This window comes from Enhydra lutris, unplaced genomic scaffold (genome assembly GCF_002288905.1).
Source record: "Enhydra lutris kenyoni isolate GAN:26980312 unplaced genomic scaffold, ASM228890v2 scaffoldscaffold40, whole genome shotgun sequence".
In the NCBI taxonomy this organism is placed as follows: domain Eukaryota; kingdom Metazoa; phylum Chordata; class Mammalia; order Carnivora; family Mustelidae; genus Enhydra; species Enhydra lutris.
The window spans coordinates 16,253,820-16,272,545 of record NW_019154124.1 but is presented as its reverse complement, the minus strand read 5'-3'; the positions used below and the strand labels follow the sequence as shown (position 1 = coordinate 16,272,545).

Here is an 18,726-nt window from a genome sequence, read left to right as displayed (position 1 = left end):
ACTGGGCTCATTATCCAGTTGAGAATTAGGATGCAAAGTGACATGCATGAAGCAGAGAAGAATGTAAGACCATAGGTGATTGGTCACTATAAATGCATTTGTTTTAGTTATGAGATATAATACGAAATCCCACTTTTATCTGTTTTACAGTCTTGTGGGCAGAATGGGGAGTCACAGGTCTCTTGGTTTGGGCTTATTTCCTGGGTTTCTATATCCTCCCCCCAACCTCTGCACACATACAGTGGCAATCATGAGGCTAGAGTTTGATGTTATTGGTGGGGGAGCACAAATTTTTAGGTGATTTTCTAAAATTTGTCTTATAATAAAATTTTATTTTAAGTCTTCAGGTAGAGAGTTTTATATTTAACATCCTGACTTAAGTCAGTGGAAGCTTATATGATTTTTCAACTCATGAGTCTCTTGTTTATTTGTTTGGTTCTTGTTTTTCTTAGAGAGGTGACTTTGAAAAAGGAAAGTAAGGCTAGGAACTGTCCATCCTGCTGATCTTAAAAGGGAGAAAATCAGAGGTATTCACCCTGCTGGCATTAGGAAAGGAAATTCAAGTCTTAGAGATTTTCTTGGAAACCTTTCACTACTACCTCACTCAGGCAAGGAGGTGAACTTAGTAGAAAGGAAATGCCAGCACTCTTAACCAGCTTGGTTTTTCAATAACAAGTACCACTGCAAGCACTTAGCTCTTCCCAGTTTGCAAAGCATTATCTCATCTATCCTCGCAATGACCCCAGATGGTAATGATGAAGAGTTTCATTTCATAGACTAGTAAACAGTCAGAGAAAAGCCCAGGGGTTTGCTGAAGAACGTGCCACTGATTTCAATTGCAACTTGAATATCTGACCCCAAATCCAGTGTTCTAGAGTGAAGATCTGTCTCTGTCTTATGGTCCAGGTTTAGCTGTTGGGACTCACTTCCTTTAAGTGATGCTGTCTCAAAGGGAGTAAGTCTAGATCACAAGTCATGTTTAAATTGTGCTTTATAGCTCTCTCTAGTTGACCTACTTATTTATTAATGTCTGTCACATATTTCATAAGCGCTTCCCATTGCATTGAATTTGTAAATTTATTTATAGAAGACTTTTCAAATATAATCTAACTAAAGATAATATTCACTGTATGTATTCAGTAAAATTTAGTAAAAACAAAATAGAATGACTGGCGTGACTCTAATTTTGCTAGGCAAATATATACTATATATAATAATATTGGAAGATTCTAAACCAAAATGGTAATAGAGATTATGGTAATGTAATGGCATTATGAATAATTTTCAATCATCTTTTTCAGATTTTTCCCAAATTTTCTTTAGTAACATGTTACTTTTATAATTAAGCTTAAAAAAAAAAAAGACGAATAAATGCCACCAAAATGTTACTATATCCTTCTTTGCTATAAATTTCTCCAAGCTTCTTGCAGCTCACAGTAGCTGGGGTCGCACCTTTCTATCACTCCTTCTCTAGGGGAGAGGTAGTCATGAGCATTCATTGCAAGGAACCTAGTGACCACAGCATCAGAAGTGTATCAGTCCTAACCCTTCAAGCCCTGCCTCCCCCAAACTCCTCAGAGGGAACACTGGAGCCAAAGTGTGTTATATGGGGATTTTAGCCAGTGCTCAGGAAGCACAATTGTCAGCTGCTGGGCTCAAGCTAGATCTGAAACATAATCCAGAGAAACACAACTCACTCTCAGAATCCAGAAGGTAAAAGCAGACACATGGCCAGCAAGAGCTGAGTAGCACTGGAAGAAAGTAGGAACAAGAAACAGGAGCCAGACTGGCAATGAAATGAGGAGTTTGGGCAGCTGTTATTAGCAGGCCTATAATGCCCAAGGTGCTTCCAGCACAGGTATTTGGTTGGTTATCTTATCCTTTGGCTAGGATGGGATAGGATGAAATATTCTGTTTAAAGGGGAAGACAACAGGCTTGCATACCATGAAAACAGGTAGATAGATAAAACCACATATATGTATGTGTGGAGATATATATAGCTATATCTCCATAAGAATATCTATCTATCCATCTGTCTATTAATTTTTAAAAAAATAATTGCAATTACGTAAAGCCTTTGATGAAAAAGAGCTAAGTCCTAGGTATTGTAATTGTAATTGTAATTTGAGGAACAGAAGGAATCATCCCTTTAGAGCTTCTACTATCATGTGTTAAAATTTTGGCCATCCAGGATTCCTCTTGATCTGATTTATGAGCTCACAATTTTAACTCTGCTGAGCCCCTTTCTGACACAGTACAAAAATAATCTTTCCACCAGAATTTATATCCTCTGATTCATTCTCTCACTGTCCAGGAAAGTTGCTCATCTACCATTCCAAGTGGTTGTTAACGTCATATTGCCTCTCCCAAGAGCATCTCCATTTCTTAAAAAAAAAAAGAATGGACAACCAAAACCCTTGAATCATGAATCTCTGCTGGCAGGAATTTTATCCCTCCTGGTAGAAGCATCAAAGGGCTTTTATCTGGTCTTCCCAAATCATCCTACCTGAGAAGACTCATGAGAGACCTCTGATCCTGGGCAAGCAAGGCACACACTTCCTGTGTTTTGCCTTAGGCACTACCCAATTGCTAGCCATACGTGGTGCTGCACACTTCTTAGAAACTTGCTCCAACGTATTCGTCTTATTACAGTTATCCTTAGTGTCTGGGAGCCAGTGCTCTTCTAATTGTCTGGAGTTGTAAGATCTTTGTCCAATTACTGTACACACTAGTTTTAAGAACTTTTTATTGATGGAAAATACGACTCATGGTGGTTTGCTGCAGACTGTGTTGTTTTGAGATCCTGCTACTCAAGGATCTTAATTTTTTCAGGAGCTCTTGGATTCTAATAGCTTTTTCTGCCATTTAGTCCATAAATAGAAGGCATGTTTACTTTGGCCAGAGAGGATTTTTTGTAATATCAAGAGTTTCAATTCTAGAGAAAGAGGAAGAATTCCATGATGGCCACAAGAAAGGTTCAGAAGAGGAGACATCTTTGAGTGTCTTTGATGAGCCACTGTCCAACCCGCCCAGAACAGGATGAAGAAATACTTGACCTTGGGTGGGGGGACAGGGAGAGGCAAAGAGAAATCATAACATTTCTCCTGAATTGTCATTCCAGACATCTTGAACACAGACCATGAACTGGACAAAGGAAAATGAAGACTGTTATGTGGCCTTCCTTGGCTAAAGCCTGGACTAGATCTACTCAATAGAACTTCTGCCTAAGGAATTCAAAGCAGGCGCTAAAAGGTATGTAGAGAAGAAGGGAGATGAATGGGCACAGTCAAGTCTCAGCCACTCAATCACTGGCTTTGCAAAGTACTTACTATTTTAGTATATGTGCTGCCAAAGTGAGCACAGAACTTACTAGATGAATCTCAGTTTTTCCTCAAGTGTGATAGGGGAGAGGAAGAGCTTCTCTTGGGGCTCTCATGGCTGAAGCTGTCCTTTTAGTGTTAAAGTCAGATGTCACTTTCTCCAGGAAGCTTTTGCATCCTTGAGCAGAAAATCTAATTGCAGTTGTTTAAAGTCTTTGCTGGTAAAGACCTAAGTCCTACGTATTCCTTTTTCTGGTGCATAAAAGTCTTATGATTACTTGTGTGTCAATATATTCTCTCTACCAGAGTAGAAACAGATTTGGGAAGAACAAAAACTGAGTGCTTAAAAAAAAGAGAATCTTAATATTTTCAGAAAGTGACCTTTTATTTCAGAAACTATCTGGAGCTCACTGGAGAGACTGCCTATAAAGAATCTAGACTACATTTTGGGGGTTTGAAGGATGCTCCATCCTGCAAATAGAGAAGAAGGGATCTCAAAAGTCTTTCTTCCATCCAGGGCAACAAGGGAGGATTTATTGGGATGTTGCTGGCAGGTCTGAGGAGAGAGTTTGTATTTTTTGTGTTGTTTTCTTGCTCCATGAGAGCTGGTCCCAGTGTGTGTGTGTGAGTGTGTGCGTGCGTGTGTGTGTGTTTGAAGTCTGCACAGGAAGTTTGAGTTATGAGAGTCTCACTGCTAGATGAATTCCAAGGCCCGGTGAGCCTGGGCCAAAACATGGGCCAAGAACAGTGCAGAATGCTGGCCATTGTGTGAAGAAGTGGGGCAGGAGGGAAGGACGTGTACTGATCCCGTGGCAAGGAAGCCAGTGGTTTGGGGTCTGGAAGGGAGATGGGTAAGGACATTGTGACACAACTATCATTTAGGATTTCCTTAGCTAGTTGTATTTGTCTGACTTCCAAGGTACCTGGCCATGACCCAGTGTGGTAAGAACATTGCTGTGAGAACCTGGACCACAGTCACTGTGGAAAAAGATGTTGCCTCACTGTGGAAAGATTTTTACAATCTGCAATTTGCTATAGGCCAGCAGTCCTCCCACTGACAGCCTTGAAAAAAAATTAAAAATAAATTTAGAGTTTATGCATAATAAAAACTTTATGTGCCATAAAAATTGTTTCTCTGGGGCTGCATTAGGATCCTTGTCTGAGCCACATCTTCTGGAGCTTGTGTTTGGTGATGTGTTGATTTAATTCTCTAATCCATGCCAAATGAAATAAATATCCCTATTTTTGATCTGGTAACACAGAGTGGATGGCCAAGGGACTTGTGATCAAAGATTGTACACCCTCAAGGACCAACAGTTGAATACTCTACTTCAGGATATTCGAGCTTTCAGACTGGTTGACTGAAGGCAGCCAGGCATATGTTTAACATGAAGACATGTAGTAAAGTAACATTAAAACAAATAATTCTGACTATGCCTAACTAGTCATGCGCTGGCTGGAACTACACTTTCATTTGAAGTGGGTCAGCGGAACTCAGAATGTTCCATTTGCATCATCTTAGACTGTTAGGATTATACTGAACAAAATTAATTGGGTTTGGCTCAGGCAGTAAGATTAGCTTAATATTTACTCAGTTTTTAAAGTGTTCTGGAGAAACCACACTGAACCAATTCAGATCAGATACGATATGCACCAAGTCTGAAAATTAGCTACTCTCGTTGCTTCTGCCGGGCCCAGAATCCTGACAATCTCTGATTCTGGAAGAATTGAAGCCATTTGTCCTTTAAGATGGCTGTGGCCTCCCCCTATGCATCTCTGTTAGGGACCCTGTCCGACATGCACAGACACTCAGCCTCACCAGCACTTCTGCCAGCTTTCACTTTACCAAGACTTGGCCATTTAATTAAGAGATGTGTTCACACCTCCTCTGTTGCCACTGTCTTCATGATTATGTAGGTATACATGTTTCCCCACTCATACTGAATTCTAGAAACTTCTTTAATCACTCAATACTAAAGGAATTCATATGGGAACAGAAAGCTAGCAACCGCAGACCTGACTTCTTGACAATGGCAACAACAACAACAACAGAAGGATACATTTCAAGTAGGAATAAGTGTTATTGCTATTCTTCTCAAGGGGTTTGGACAAATTTCTTCAGATATGTATTTGAGGAAAAACCCCAAGGGGAAATGTAGGAACAATCTTTGTATTTCTAAATTGATTGATTTTCATTCCAAAATGAATGATCTCTACACATTAAACAAAGTGGGGAAATCAGAGACCAGAGACCTGCAGAAACATGTACAATGGGAGAAAGCAGTGTACCATGAGCCACTGGTCCTAGCCTAGTCTATGCAGCCTGGATCCCACTTTCTTCTTAAAATCACAAGCAACAAGCAATTCCAGCTTAAGATTATTTCTTTTCTTTCTGTGAGCTATTTATTTTTTAAATCCTAGTAAACGGAGGATAAAAAGCCATTGTCCAGTTTGACGTGCACATGTTAACATAGAGAAGCGTATCCTCACGCTGTTATTCAATGAACACAAGTGTAGTAGAAAAGTCTAATCACAGGGTGGTCAAGAGGAACCTGCTGTTTCAACATTTCTGAGCCATCAATGTTTGAAATTTTAATGGCTATAGCCAAAATTTTTTTTTTCATTTCTTTTACGTGGAAAGATCTCTTGCTGTAAAATATTTGTCTAACCTATATCCACACACACGCATATACATGGAATCATCATATGTACTCAAAGCTTCCATTTCCTAGTTTCACCAGTACCATTTTACATGGTACCGTTTAAGTCCTCAGAAGATGGCAATGTTACCAGACAGACTCCTTGAGCAACTTAGAACTGATGGTTCACTTTGCGTCAAGATAGTCCCCCAGATACTGCATTCTATGACAAAGATAAAGAACAAATATCATCAAAGAACTCCTCCAGTTTTAAACTAAAATGTTTCTAGAAGATCCCTTTAACCAAATTGCTTTCATTCAGTACTCCAATTTGGAGAAAGAAATAAAAATTGCTTCTTGTGCAGTTACACCTAGCAGATTTGAGCGGACTCCTCATACTGAGCACTCCCTCTACAATCACTATTATACTGATTTAAATATAACACTTCTTGTAGGCAGATTAAAAATAGAAGTTACAGTGGAACCTGGGTGGCTCAGTCAGTTAAGCGTCCGACTCATGATTTTGGCTCAGGTCCTGATCTCAGGGTAGTGAGGGTGGAACCTGCTTAAGATTCTCTCCTTCTCTCCCTCTGCCCCTATTCCCCTGCTTCTGCTCTCTCTCTCTCTCTAAAACAATTTTTTAAAAAAAAGTTATGGAAAATTTCAAATGCACAAAAGTAGAGAAAATGATATAATAAACATTCACGTAGCATCAGTTAGCATCATTTTGGGACAGGGTTAGGATTCAGGAGTTTGTCAAATGGTATCTTAAAGTGTAAGGCTGTTGTGTGGCGGACATCTCCCACCCGTTCTCATGTCAGGATTCTCCGCATTTAATAATGGCACACATGTGGAGAAATAATTCTTAACTAAACTAACTAGCAATTGAGTAAGTTTCAAGGAGGAAGGTGGATACGATAGCAGCAAAGATTTCCTGGATTCATCATTTCAACCATTTAGCTCACAATTACTAAGCACCTTTTCTGTGCCAGGCACTGTTAGGCACCAGGAGGCAAAGTTGCCATCACTGGGGCCTTCCTTCCAGCCGCTGACAGTCTCCAGCCCCACCTCACAAGTGACCTTCACCTCAAAAGAACAGAATGGGCTAGAATGGAAAAGATACATCTGGTTTTGCTTGAATGGGAAACTCAATAGTCTTAAAAAAAAAAAAAACACCAAAACACCAAACAAAAACAAACAACAACAACAACAACAACAACAAAACCCCCACAGAATTAAGAAAATTACCATAGGAACAACTACAGTTTAATGGATGACTTGTGGGTCACAGAGTTTCTGCTGAATTGAGTGCAGCCAGAAACCAGCATGTACGGATTAGATTTGAGCCCCTGGAATGTTGCAGACGGATGAAGAGAAAAATCTCAAGGGTATTGCTACAACCTAGACATAAGAGCAAAGGAAGGAGGTTTTTCATTTTTTTTTAAAAAGATTTTATTTATTTATTTGACTGAGAGAGATCACAAGTAGGCAGAGAGGCAGGCAGAGAGAGAGGGGGAAGCAGGCTCCCCGCTGAGCAGAGAGCCTGATGTGGGGCTCGATCCCAGGACCCTGAGATCACGACCTGAGCTGAAGGCAGAGGCTTAACCCACTGAGCCACCCAGGCACCCCAGGAAGGAGGTTTTCACAGACCTTCAGAAGAAAGTCTTCTAAGACACATAAACACAAGAAATATCTTGCTGTTTGCTGTGTGTGCTTTATTACAGATTTTATTTATTTATTTACTTATTTATTTGAGAGAGAGAGAGAGAGAAAAAGAGAGAGCACATGAGCAGGGGGAGGGCAGATGGAGAAGCAGACTCCCCACTGAGCATAGAGCCTGACATGGGGACTGACATAGGGCTTGATCCCAAGACTCTGAGATCATGACTTGAGTTGAAGGCAGATGCTCCACTCACCTCAGGCTAGGCTCCTGTATCTTTATTTTTGACAGACCTTCAGGTAACTAAATTCTATCCTATTACACTTGGAAGGTTCTGATGAACTGGTCAGGTAAGACCTCTGGCCTTTTGTTTCTACAGTCTTTCAACTTCACCTAAGAAGAGATCCTAATAAAAGAAATAACATCTGTGTGTATGTGGGGGGGGGGGGGGAAGAGAGAGACAGATAGGGTTCAAGAGTGAGAACCAGACCTTCTGAAGGTTAGGAAGCAAAACTAGGGCAGAAATAGAAACCACAAGTATGGCTGCATTCGAATCAGAATTATATAGGAGCTTGGGAGGAAAGAATATTATGTCCTGTTGTGGTTTATCCACAAGCTGCAGTGCTGGGCCAATCCTGGAGATTCTAAGGCTGTTTTCAACCCAGAAATTCCTGTGTTTTAGAAGAGCCAACAGACTCTTCTGAAGACAGACAGACCAACTTCCTAAGATAACGGTGCGACTTCCTGCATTACAGAGATGTTGGAGCTGGATTGTTTTTCTAGTTTGGTAGGGTGCCGTGACAACAGACCACCACAAGTTTTGGAAATGAATCCCTGTTCCCCCTCAGGGAAAGACCTTCCCTAGAGCGATTTAAGGATATTGCTCCTTTTTCATCTCTGTGCGCATTCATGGTTTTTCACTCTGGGCCTTAGAACAGTGTCTGAGGATTTGTTGCCTTCTGCTCTCTCTAGGAAACCCCTTACCTGCCTCCACTCTCCACTTACCCCCTCCACTTGGAAAGATGGGAAGGTGGGCTGGGACCATACTTGTTGGCTCTCTTTTTGGCCATCCCTCTAAAAAAAAAGAAGGGGCCTGATAAACCTGAAATTGTGCATTGAATATCACCAACAACCAACATATTGCCCCAACCAGTTCAAGGCAGTGGGGGAAATTCCACCAAAAGCAAATCAGATCTCTTGGGTGAGCATGACCTTATCCAGGCACTCCTCTTCTGAAATGCGATCACTCTGAATTATCTAACCACCTGAGAACTCTGAAGTGTGAAGAAAACCCATAGGTTGTTTTCCTCTAGAAATCTAGGGAAGGACTTGTTGCAGAGACTGGGGATCTGAGAGGAGGTACAGTCAAAGGGAAAGAAAAGAGGAGAAGGGGCAAAGTCACGGGGATAGGAGGAAACACCTCGCCCACTGGGCAATGTCGTTAGGGGAAAGCGGGATTCCGTCACTAACATGTTTGCTAGCTTTCACTCGCAGCTTCTCTGTAGCTCAGTTTCTCATACACAGAACAAGGATAACAATGCACGTGTCCTGGAGTTACTGAGAGAACGACAGGACAGAGAACTTTCTAAAAATTTTCACTGAAGTAGGGGGCACCTAAAGGGTGGGGAGTAGGGTGCTTCCTGCAGGCGTAGCCCCGTGACATTCTACAAAAGTATAATTTCCCAGAAAACAAGTTTATTGTAAACTGTATGCCTAGTTTGCATCCTATTCAAAATGGAATTCTTCTCTGTGAATCTTTAAGTAAAATTTTGTCCTGAGATGACTGACTGTGCTCATCCCACAGCTCTGTAGATCCCTTGGGACTCCCTGATGGGAGACTCTTGAACAATGTATGGAAGGCCTCTGGTGCAAAGTTGTTCCTCAACACAGGGCAGACTCCAGTATTTACTATGATTATGATTTTAAAAAATAGTATTACTTTATAGCTGTATTATATACTGTATAGTAATACTATAAAGTATTACTTTATAGCTTTATAGTGAAGACACATATATTATCATCATGAACCCTGACCAAACTGCTTCTGTTTTGTAGATGGAGAAGTTGGGTCTAAGTCTCAACCCGTTTTTGTCTCTGGTGTTGTGTTTATCCCATTTGACTGAGATTAGCTATTCTTTGTGGCTGTCTTAATGAAATGTACATTTTGCAACGAGAGCCTAGAGCTTCTGGAAGTTCATTTCTTCCTTGAGTTCCCTCATTCGTTTACCCACCTGATCAATCAATTACACATTCAGTCAAAAGTAACAAAGCACCTATTTCAGTAAGGGGATGTCACAGGTATTCTCAGAAACACAAATATGAGACAGAGTCCTTGTAACCTAAGACCTCACCATCCAAAGCCTTGCTGGCACAAGGTTATACGGGGAAGCAGGTCATCATAACACAAGAAACAAATAAACTTACCACTAGCAAAATGAACTGAACTATTTCAACATTCCTCTTTCATTCAAATATCTACCTCCACTCATAATATCTAATGCCTTTGTCTAAGAGTTTTGATGACTAGTTGAAAATACACTGGGAAAACATTGCCCCAAACAAGTGCAAAATTACACAGTTAGAAAATATTCAGGATTTTATAACATCAATGCAAATGATATCAGAAGTATAGTCAATTAGGTAGAAAGCTCTTGACAAATTAAAATCTAGCAGGGTTTTATCAGTCAATTATTGAAGAAGAGAAAATTGACAAAGGTGATGACGGTGGGACTTCCATGGAGAAAACAGTCCTTGGAGAATTGATAAATCTTTTAATGTTCTTGCAAAATTTATCCTCTCTGTGGGCATGTTGAGAAACCCAAACATGAAGTGAAATTATTTGTATTGTGCTATAATACAATTTCATTAGATAAATTATGCTCCAAATCCCCAACATTAATTCTTTGTCCTAAGATTGAGCACGTGGCCACAAAGATCATTTAAAGTTCATCAATAGAAGGTAATTATGTTTTCTTCATAACATTTTTCACAATTTTTACTTTCAATTTTCAAATTTCCCACCAATTCCTATGTCCACCTTTGTCCCTGTTTTAAATGGAATCAGTTAAACTTCTTCTGGTACTAATTAACCTCAGATAATGAGATCCTCTCCCATCTACTCACATGTTATGTTGAAACAGAACTCTACTGTTTGCAAATACTTTCATAGATCTTATCTCATTTAACTTTCATAAGAACCCTATCGTTAACATATTTTTTTTTCTCCATATTATGTAAAATAGTGTTTAAGATAGAGTAAGTTTCCAGGATTCTTAACCTTTTTATTAATAACCACAAAAATCTCATGTTTCCCAGAAATTCTGATCTACCCCATCCCTTAAGCGGGGGGGGCAAGCCTTTCACTTTTGATTAAGAATCATAAATACTTTAGGGGTGCCTGGGTGGCTCAGTCTGTTAAGCAATCCAACTCTTGATTCCAAGTTTGGGTCATGATCTCACGGTCCTGAGATCAAGCTGCAAAGTGGTCTCTCAACTTGGTGGGGAGTCTGCTTCTCTCTCTCTCTCCCCCTCTCTCCCTCAGTCCGTCCCCCTGCTCACATGCTAAGTAAATAAAAAAATGAAATCTTAAAACAAAAAAAAATCAAGAATACTTTAAAAATGGAGTCAATTTCTGTAGGCACTCAGCAGCTGAAATTTGGTTAAACCCTACTTTCTACAATTGTTGTTACAAAAATAAATAGTATTTCCAAACACAAAATTACAGTTAAAATAGATTAGTTAAAATAATCTGCAATCCCAGGTTTCTGGCATGTCTTACTGAGGCGTGTACCCACCCCTTCCTATACCGCGTTGCAAGGCCACGAAGCCATCAGATAGCCAAGTGGCCCCTTAGGCTTGGGCCTCTGACTCTATCTCAGTTCTCTTCCCACTACAGATGTCCGCTCTAAGTTCCAAGACATTTAAGAGCTACTATGTGGCCTCTATAAGAGAGTTAACCCACGGTTCCACTGTGGGTTAGAAAGGGTTGGAAAGCTGAGAGTATGTGAGCCTCTTTATATTCCACAGGACTTCAGAAATCTGAGATACTCCCATGGGCTGGAGTAATTAGACAGAAGTCCCTCGCACTGGTTGTCAAAAGATGGGCATAATTCAGAAGGTGGTAGTGTTTCCAGGCAAGGAAACAGTAAGGTACAGGAGGAAGTTTTAGGCCACAGTCGTAACGGTCATGAAAGGCAATCTAAGGCATGCAGACTTGCAGTCAGCAGGATAGAGGAAGGCCAGGAGGACACTTGCTGGCTTTGATCAGGGAGTGGAACAATGAAAGTGATCTGAAGCTTCTAAGTAGTGGGAAAGGTCCTAAGAGAAAAAGTCTGAATAGAGACCCAAGAGAAGATTATGAAAATATGTATAGACTGGTGAATCTGAGAGGTAGAAGGGCCTCGGGGTTCCACTACTTCAACATTTTTCCAGCGTATGAATCATCCTTTACTTTCCTGGGTAGGTCATGAGGACCAGAAAAACAGAAGGGCTCAACAGGGATGGACAGAGCAGTAGAATAGATGGAGCAGATCGAGTGAGTGCCAGTGTCGCCCCAAGGAGGAGAGAAGGACCTTCTCGAAAGCTAAAAGGCACTATCCTGTCCTCTCTTCTTGCTGCCTTTCCAAGTTCTTTGGAAATATCTAGCTTTCACTAGCTCTTTGGAATTTTTCTCAAGCTTCTCCTTCCTTCCACCAGAGTGGAATCTCTCTACTGTCAGTGGATCTTCTTAGATTTTTGCAGAAGGTGTTATAAATCTAAATCCTGCTGTCCACTGACTGAGTGCATCCTGGATCTGGGAATATAATTTGCCAAGTGGTGACTGGACATCCTGAGGGGAATTTGGGTCAGTTAGGCCCAGGTGTATCACAATCATTGCCCACTGGGGCTCTGGGAAGGGGCTAATATAGCCTGGTTGCAGACTTGTCCTGACATGGATATGGCAGGCCACTGGCATCTGAAAGCCCAAAGATACTCTGGAGTTGTTGCTCAGAATATCCAGAGACTGCTACCTTCACTTACTTCTGTCACCTTTCCTTGCCCAGCTTTTGGCTTCTATCAAGTCTCTGACTCTAAATTCCAAGAGGTGTCATGAGAGCATGTCTAGGCTTCCGCTGATAGAGGACTAAAGTCATGGTTTCTATAATCCTTATTCAAGTTTTAATATTCACTGGATCTTATTGTATGCCAAGGACTGGGGAGGCAAAGACAAAAAGACTTTTTCAGAAAAGTTCCTTGTTCTGAAAGGACAGAAAAACCAATAGGAAAAGAGACATTCTTAAAATAAGGACATTAGAACATCACACTGGCTGTAATGCACTATATATATATTTTTAAAGATTTTATTTATTTATTTGAGAGAGAGAGAGAATGAGAGAGAGAGAGCATGAGAGGAGAGAGGTTGGCAGGAGAAGCAGACTCCCTGCTGAGCAGGGAGCCTGATGTGGGACTCGATCCTGGGACTCCAGGATCATGACCTGAGCCGAAGGCAGTTGCTTAACCAACTGAGCCACCCAGGCACCCCTGCACTATATTTTTAATGTACACCCTCAGTTCGAATTTTTCGGGAAGGACCCCTAGACTTAAGGGGAATTTGATTTCTACTTTAATCTATTTTAGTTACTTGCAACTTTCTTTTGAAAAATCCTTGGGCACACTAAATTTCAATACAAGAACATTTTTCATGTCCTTTTTTCCACCCCTTTAAGGTGAATTTTTTTTTCCCCCTTACAGTGGTAGCGGTGAGGGGCCTGGAGGAGAGCGAGATGGTGTTTCCATTGCATTGCCCATTCCATTTGGGGAGTTATGCAATCAAGGGGGGGCGCATTTTCCACTCTTGAGGTCCTTTGATCACTTTTGCTCTTACATAACTCCCTAACAGCTGGAGCTGTAAACTTTAAAATTGGCCAGAACATAGCTCATATTGCGAAAGGAAATTCAACCCAAATTTGAAGAGAAACAGCTAGATATTTTAAAAGTGATTCCAGTATTTGTGTTCTTTAACATTTAGTGAGTGCTGGTGATGTTCGGGCACGTTAAACCAAAATCCCTGCCCAGACACGTTGCCATGTTGACTGGGACTGCTGTCAGCTGGACCTGGCTCAGCAGAACGGGGTGCTTTCTTATCTATCTTCCCATCACCAAGCTCCCGTCGGCAGCAGCTCCTCTGCCCACAGACAACCAAAGGAATGCTTGCTCTACTGTGGGGCTCCCAGGAGAAAAAACACATCAGTCTACCCACTCCTCCTCCAGCAGCCTCCAGGTGCTCACTGCCTGGCTTAGAAAAGATGTCTGCTCCTTTCAGCAATGTAACTTCCTACATCTACCATGCAAAAGGTATCTTCCACTACCTCATTCTCAAACAGACCCCCTTCCTTCCTGATCTTCCCACCTCTCTTTTACCTACTTCTTCTTCTTCCTTCCCTTCTACCCCTTCCTCTGTCATCTCCTTTGTCGAGTTTGGGATATGAGCTTGTTATCCATTCCAGTAGAAATAAATCTGTACGAAACTATGTGTGCTGCTACAACTTTCACATTGCAATGGAAAACAGTCAACTCAATTAAAACCCACTACTTTAAAATCAATAGCTTCTTCAAAGTTGCATTAACACGTAAATATGGTTAACACCACATGCAGAAATGGATCTAGACAAAGGTTATTAAACTTCTAACTTGCTGAAATAAAATTAAAGAAAGGCAAAATTGTGTTTTTCATTGTGAAGCAATCCATTGGAATCACTGATACTGGAGGGACATAAAAAATTCAGAGTTCTGAGGTTATAAGAGACCCAAACATCTAAGTTTTTCCTGTTTCCTGTTCTTTCCTCTCAAAGAACTGAGGACGTGGGGAATTATACCATCAGCAGCAATTGTTGCCTTAAGAGAGGCTCCACAGGGTGCCTGAGTGGCACAGTTGGTTAAGCAGCAGACTCTGTTTTGGCTCATGTCATGATCTCAGGGACATGAGATCAAGCCCTGTGTGGGGTTCTGCACTCAGCACAGCATCTGCTTGTCCCTCCCCCTCTGCCTCCTCCTCACTCTCTCTCTCTCTAAAATAAGTAAATAAAATCTTAAAAAGAGAGAGAGAAAGAGATAGAGCCTCCAAATCTGTATCTCCAGGAAAAGCAGGTAAGTGAGGAAGGTGACACGTGTCACCTTGACCTATTCAGACATGGTTGCTGCCAAGGCAGGAGACTCTGCGGGGAAGTACTCAGGATGACTGCTCAGGCATCCCTCCTCGTGCAAGTCCATGGTTTTCAGAGGTCAACCAGTACTTCATACAGGGATTGCAACATGGCCCCTTGAAGCAGAAGCAATCTTTGTCTGTACCCGTGCCTCCTCAGCCTTGCCACCGACCCATTCTGAACTCTGCTGAAATACCAACATGAAAGAGAAAGGACTAATTCAAGAGCAGGGATGTTTCATTTCCTGTTCCTTTGCTGTGCCATGATTGGAACTGCTTCCCCTCTGTTTTGAAGCAAAGCCGTGGCTCTTACTATTCCAAAGCTTTTGGTTTTGCAAGCTGCTTCTTCCGGTTCCTGTCTCTTTTCCCTTCCTTCCGTGGCCTGTATCTGAAGATACAGTTCACACACACCTGGGATGTCTGGGTGGCTCAGCCTGTGAAGGGGCGGACTCTTGATTTTGACTCAGGTCATGATCTCAAGGTTGTGAGGTCCAGCCCCATGTCAGGCTCCATGCTCTGTGTGGAGTCTGCTTCTCCCTCTCCCTCTGTCCCTCCTCTCCCTACCCCACTTAATACGCCTGCACATGTGTGTGCTCTCTCTCAAATAAATATACAAATAAAATCTTAAAAAAAAAAAAAAGACACACTTGTGCTTGGACTGTCACCCCCCTTCCTGACTGTAGAACGGTACTTTGAGGCCTGGCTTCCACTTATTACTGAATGTGGAAGTGGCTGATGATGAGAAAAGCCCCCAGGCATGGGGGCCATCCCATAGCCCTGGGCCTTCAGAGTACTTTGAGTCACTCTGATCGCTTTCCAGCATCAGGCCCATCTTCTGGAAGAATCTTGAGAGGATTTTCAGAGAGGAAGAGATAGGATCTCCCAGGCATAGAACAAGGGTTTGTTGTTTTTTTTAATCCTTAGTTTTTTAAGACATTTGATGAAATGAAAGGATAAGTGTAGCACATGTGTTGCTTATCCTAGTGTCATGAACTGCTCATTTCTTTAATGGTTGAAGATGACCTATTTCTGGCTAACCTTGTCTTTCTACAGTGATGTTGCCCTGCCAAGCATAAGTATGTTAACCAGGCAGATGCTGGGGTAGCAGAACAGCTCACAAGTCAAGAAATACACCCTTCATGAGGTTTACACTGGCAGGTACTCATTGCTCTTAAATGCAAATAGTGAGGATGCTGATGATGGTGACAAAGATGATGGTACTTTGCACCATGTGGCACATGGTGTGGATTTGGGAGCTGATGATTGACACCACTGGCCAGCAGGCTGCAAGCAACTGCAAGGCTTCTGCTGGCTGCTCTCCCCCCACAATTGTCCCACTCGATCCAGCTATGACTCATTGCCAGAAGAGGGCTGCTAGATCATTAAGTTTGCTGGCACTCTTAGAGTTTCAGTTGTGACCATGCAACTTTTTCTCACTGGAAGCATTTTTGGCTAAAGGAATAAAGAACTCACGTGTTCCAAAAGGAAGGGGTGTATGTCCACTTATCTTACCTACTGGAGAGTCGATGCTTATAGGAATCTTTGCCAAATATGATTTCCTTGGAACTTTCTTTTGTTTGAAGGTTTTTTTTGGTTGTTTTTTTTTTGTCCCCACTTGAAAGAATCCAAGGAAGAACTTGATGTGAAGTGAGATTGTTAGTATTTTCCATGCTTTACTTTTGTTTTCTTTCAAACGACTTCCTTTCTAATGATGCTCATGATGATAAATGGCTGATATTCATTGAGTTCTTGTGGCCACATTGTATACTGAATCCTCATAAAACCTTATGCTCTAAATCCCCATTTCTAGACAAGCTAACTGAGTCACTGACGAGTTTAATAATGTGCCCAGGATCATGCAGGTAATAAATGATATATATAGATTTAGACCCAGACATTCTGACGTTAAACCAAGCTCATGTCATGATGTTGTACTGCTTCCCTTGTTGGAGTTACCAACCTTGTTGGAGTTAACTGTCATTTAGTCAACAAAGATTGATGGAGCTCTTGCTATGTGTCAGGTTCTGAGTTAGCCACAAGCAGACTGAAACAATATAGTCATAATCATCATGAAACTTAGCATCTAATGAAACTGATCAATATGAAATTAGTCATTAAACAAATAATTATATAATGAAAAACTATTATACATCTGGGAGCCTATTAGCTCTGTGAATAAGGAATATTTAAGGTGAGACGTGGACTAGCGTAAGATCGAAAGATGAAGCAAGGGTGGGTGGGGCAGGGGTCAGAAGGAGGGAAACACTTGTCGACCACAAAGGCTGATGATTTCCATGTCCCAGTGAATATGCAGTGATCTTGTGTGACACAAATTTCTTTCACAAACACTTTCTTAAAAGTAAAGAATAAAATTTGAATTTGTTTAGCTTTACCGGTCATCATAATTAGACCATATTCTAGCTGGAGATCCAGGTGCTTTGTTGTAAGACTGAGAACAGTATGTTAGGATGATGGAACATGTCAAGCAAGAACTAGAATGAATCTGAAGAGAGAGCCCGAGGAGGCCAGAGCGACTGCACAGGGGAAAAGACCCAGGGAGAGATGGTGGGCTGCAGATGCGAAAAGATATGGTCACAGTAAGTATAACTATATCTTCCTTTCTTCCCCTCTGCATCAGAACTACAGGATGTGACTATTATATTTCCAAGTAATCCACAAAAATCAAATATTAAATGAATTATAAAGCCAATTAATTAAACATTGGGGGATTTATCAATTAATGGAATGGGCAGCAATGCTAGATGTCGACTCAGATATGCACCAGAATTTAGTGTGTCCCAAAGACAGCATTTGCAATCAGTGGAGAAAAGATGGTCCTGGGACACTTGACCATCCATTTGGTAATAAGAACGCCAGATCCCAAATTCTTTCCTTCATCCAAATAGACTCCAGATAGAAGAATGTGAATATATTTTAAGTGATACAGATACAAGAAGAAGACATGCTTGAATATTTTTATTATCTTTGGTTGGGAAAGGCCTTCTTCTTTTTCTTCTTCTTCTTCTTCTTTTTTTTTTTTAAGATTTTATTTATTTATTTGACAGAGAGACGGCAGGGGGAGAGGGAGAAGGAAGCTTCCCACTGAACAGGGAGCCCGAGGTGGGGCTCAATCCCAGGACCCTGGGATCATGACCTGAGCTGAAGGCAGCTGCTTAACGACTGAGCCACCCAGGCACCCCAGGAAAGGCCTTTATTAGCGTTTCAGCCCATTTATACTCTTCAGATTTGCATTGCTGCGGAGCTCATCTAGAAGTTACAGAGGACTGTCTGCAAGACTGCCTTGTACCAGACACACTCTTGTGGGCCCCAAAGAGGACAGTTCGACTTCTTTGAGCTCTACCACGCCTTTACTTTTGCTTCCCTTGATTGAAAGCCCCCATCTACCAATAAAGCAGTAGCACGTGGAAATATCAGAAACCACATAGTTAAAATTAGACTCTGTAAAAATGTGAAACTTCTATACAGCAAAAATCATTCCAAGCCAGTATTTAAGGGCCTTCTAAAAGGAAGCGAGGAAGCCTAATTCTCTTCTGAATTAGCATGGGTGGTTCTGCCCCTAATAGAAAGCCTCCTAACTAACCCTTTGAATTAAAAAAAAAAATTTTAGCTTATTTTCTCCAACCTCCAATGGTTCTAAGATTTGGCATAGTTTTCAAGTACAGAGTAGGTTAATGAACTACGTTACCTGTGACTTCACCCTAATAGAAATCAGATATTTTTATATTATTGCTTTGGTCAACGCTGCTAGTTAGCCTTACCCCTAAATTCTAAATTTATGGTAGTTATCAGGCCCATTGCTAGGGCTTCCTATTTGATGAGGTAAGAAAGGCATGTGTATATGTATTTCTGTACCTCAAATTTGTTTCTAGAAACTATTTTGACAAGCATAATTTATATAGCTGGTT

The 18,726-nt window shown here is 41.3% G+C and overlaps 1 long non-coding RNA gene across 1 annotated transcript; it reads left to right on the top strand.

Annotated features, from left to right (window-relative positions):
• The first annotated feature begins 9,870 nt into the window (after positions 1-9,870).
• On the top strand, positions 9,871-13,302 carry LOC111155293. Its single transcript, XR_002641130.1, has 3 exons — positions 9,871-9,881; positions 11,403-11,404; positions 13,291-13,302. It is a non-coding gene; the product is annotated as an uncharacterized LOC111155293 (long non-coding RNA).
• Positions 13,303-18,726: the final 5,424 nt, after the last annotated feature.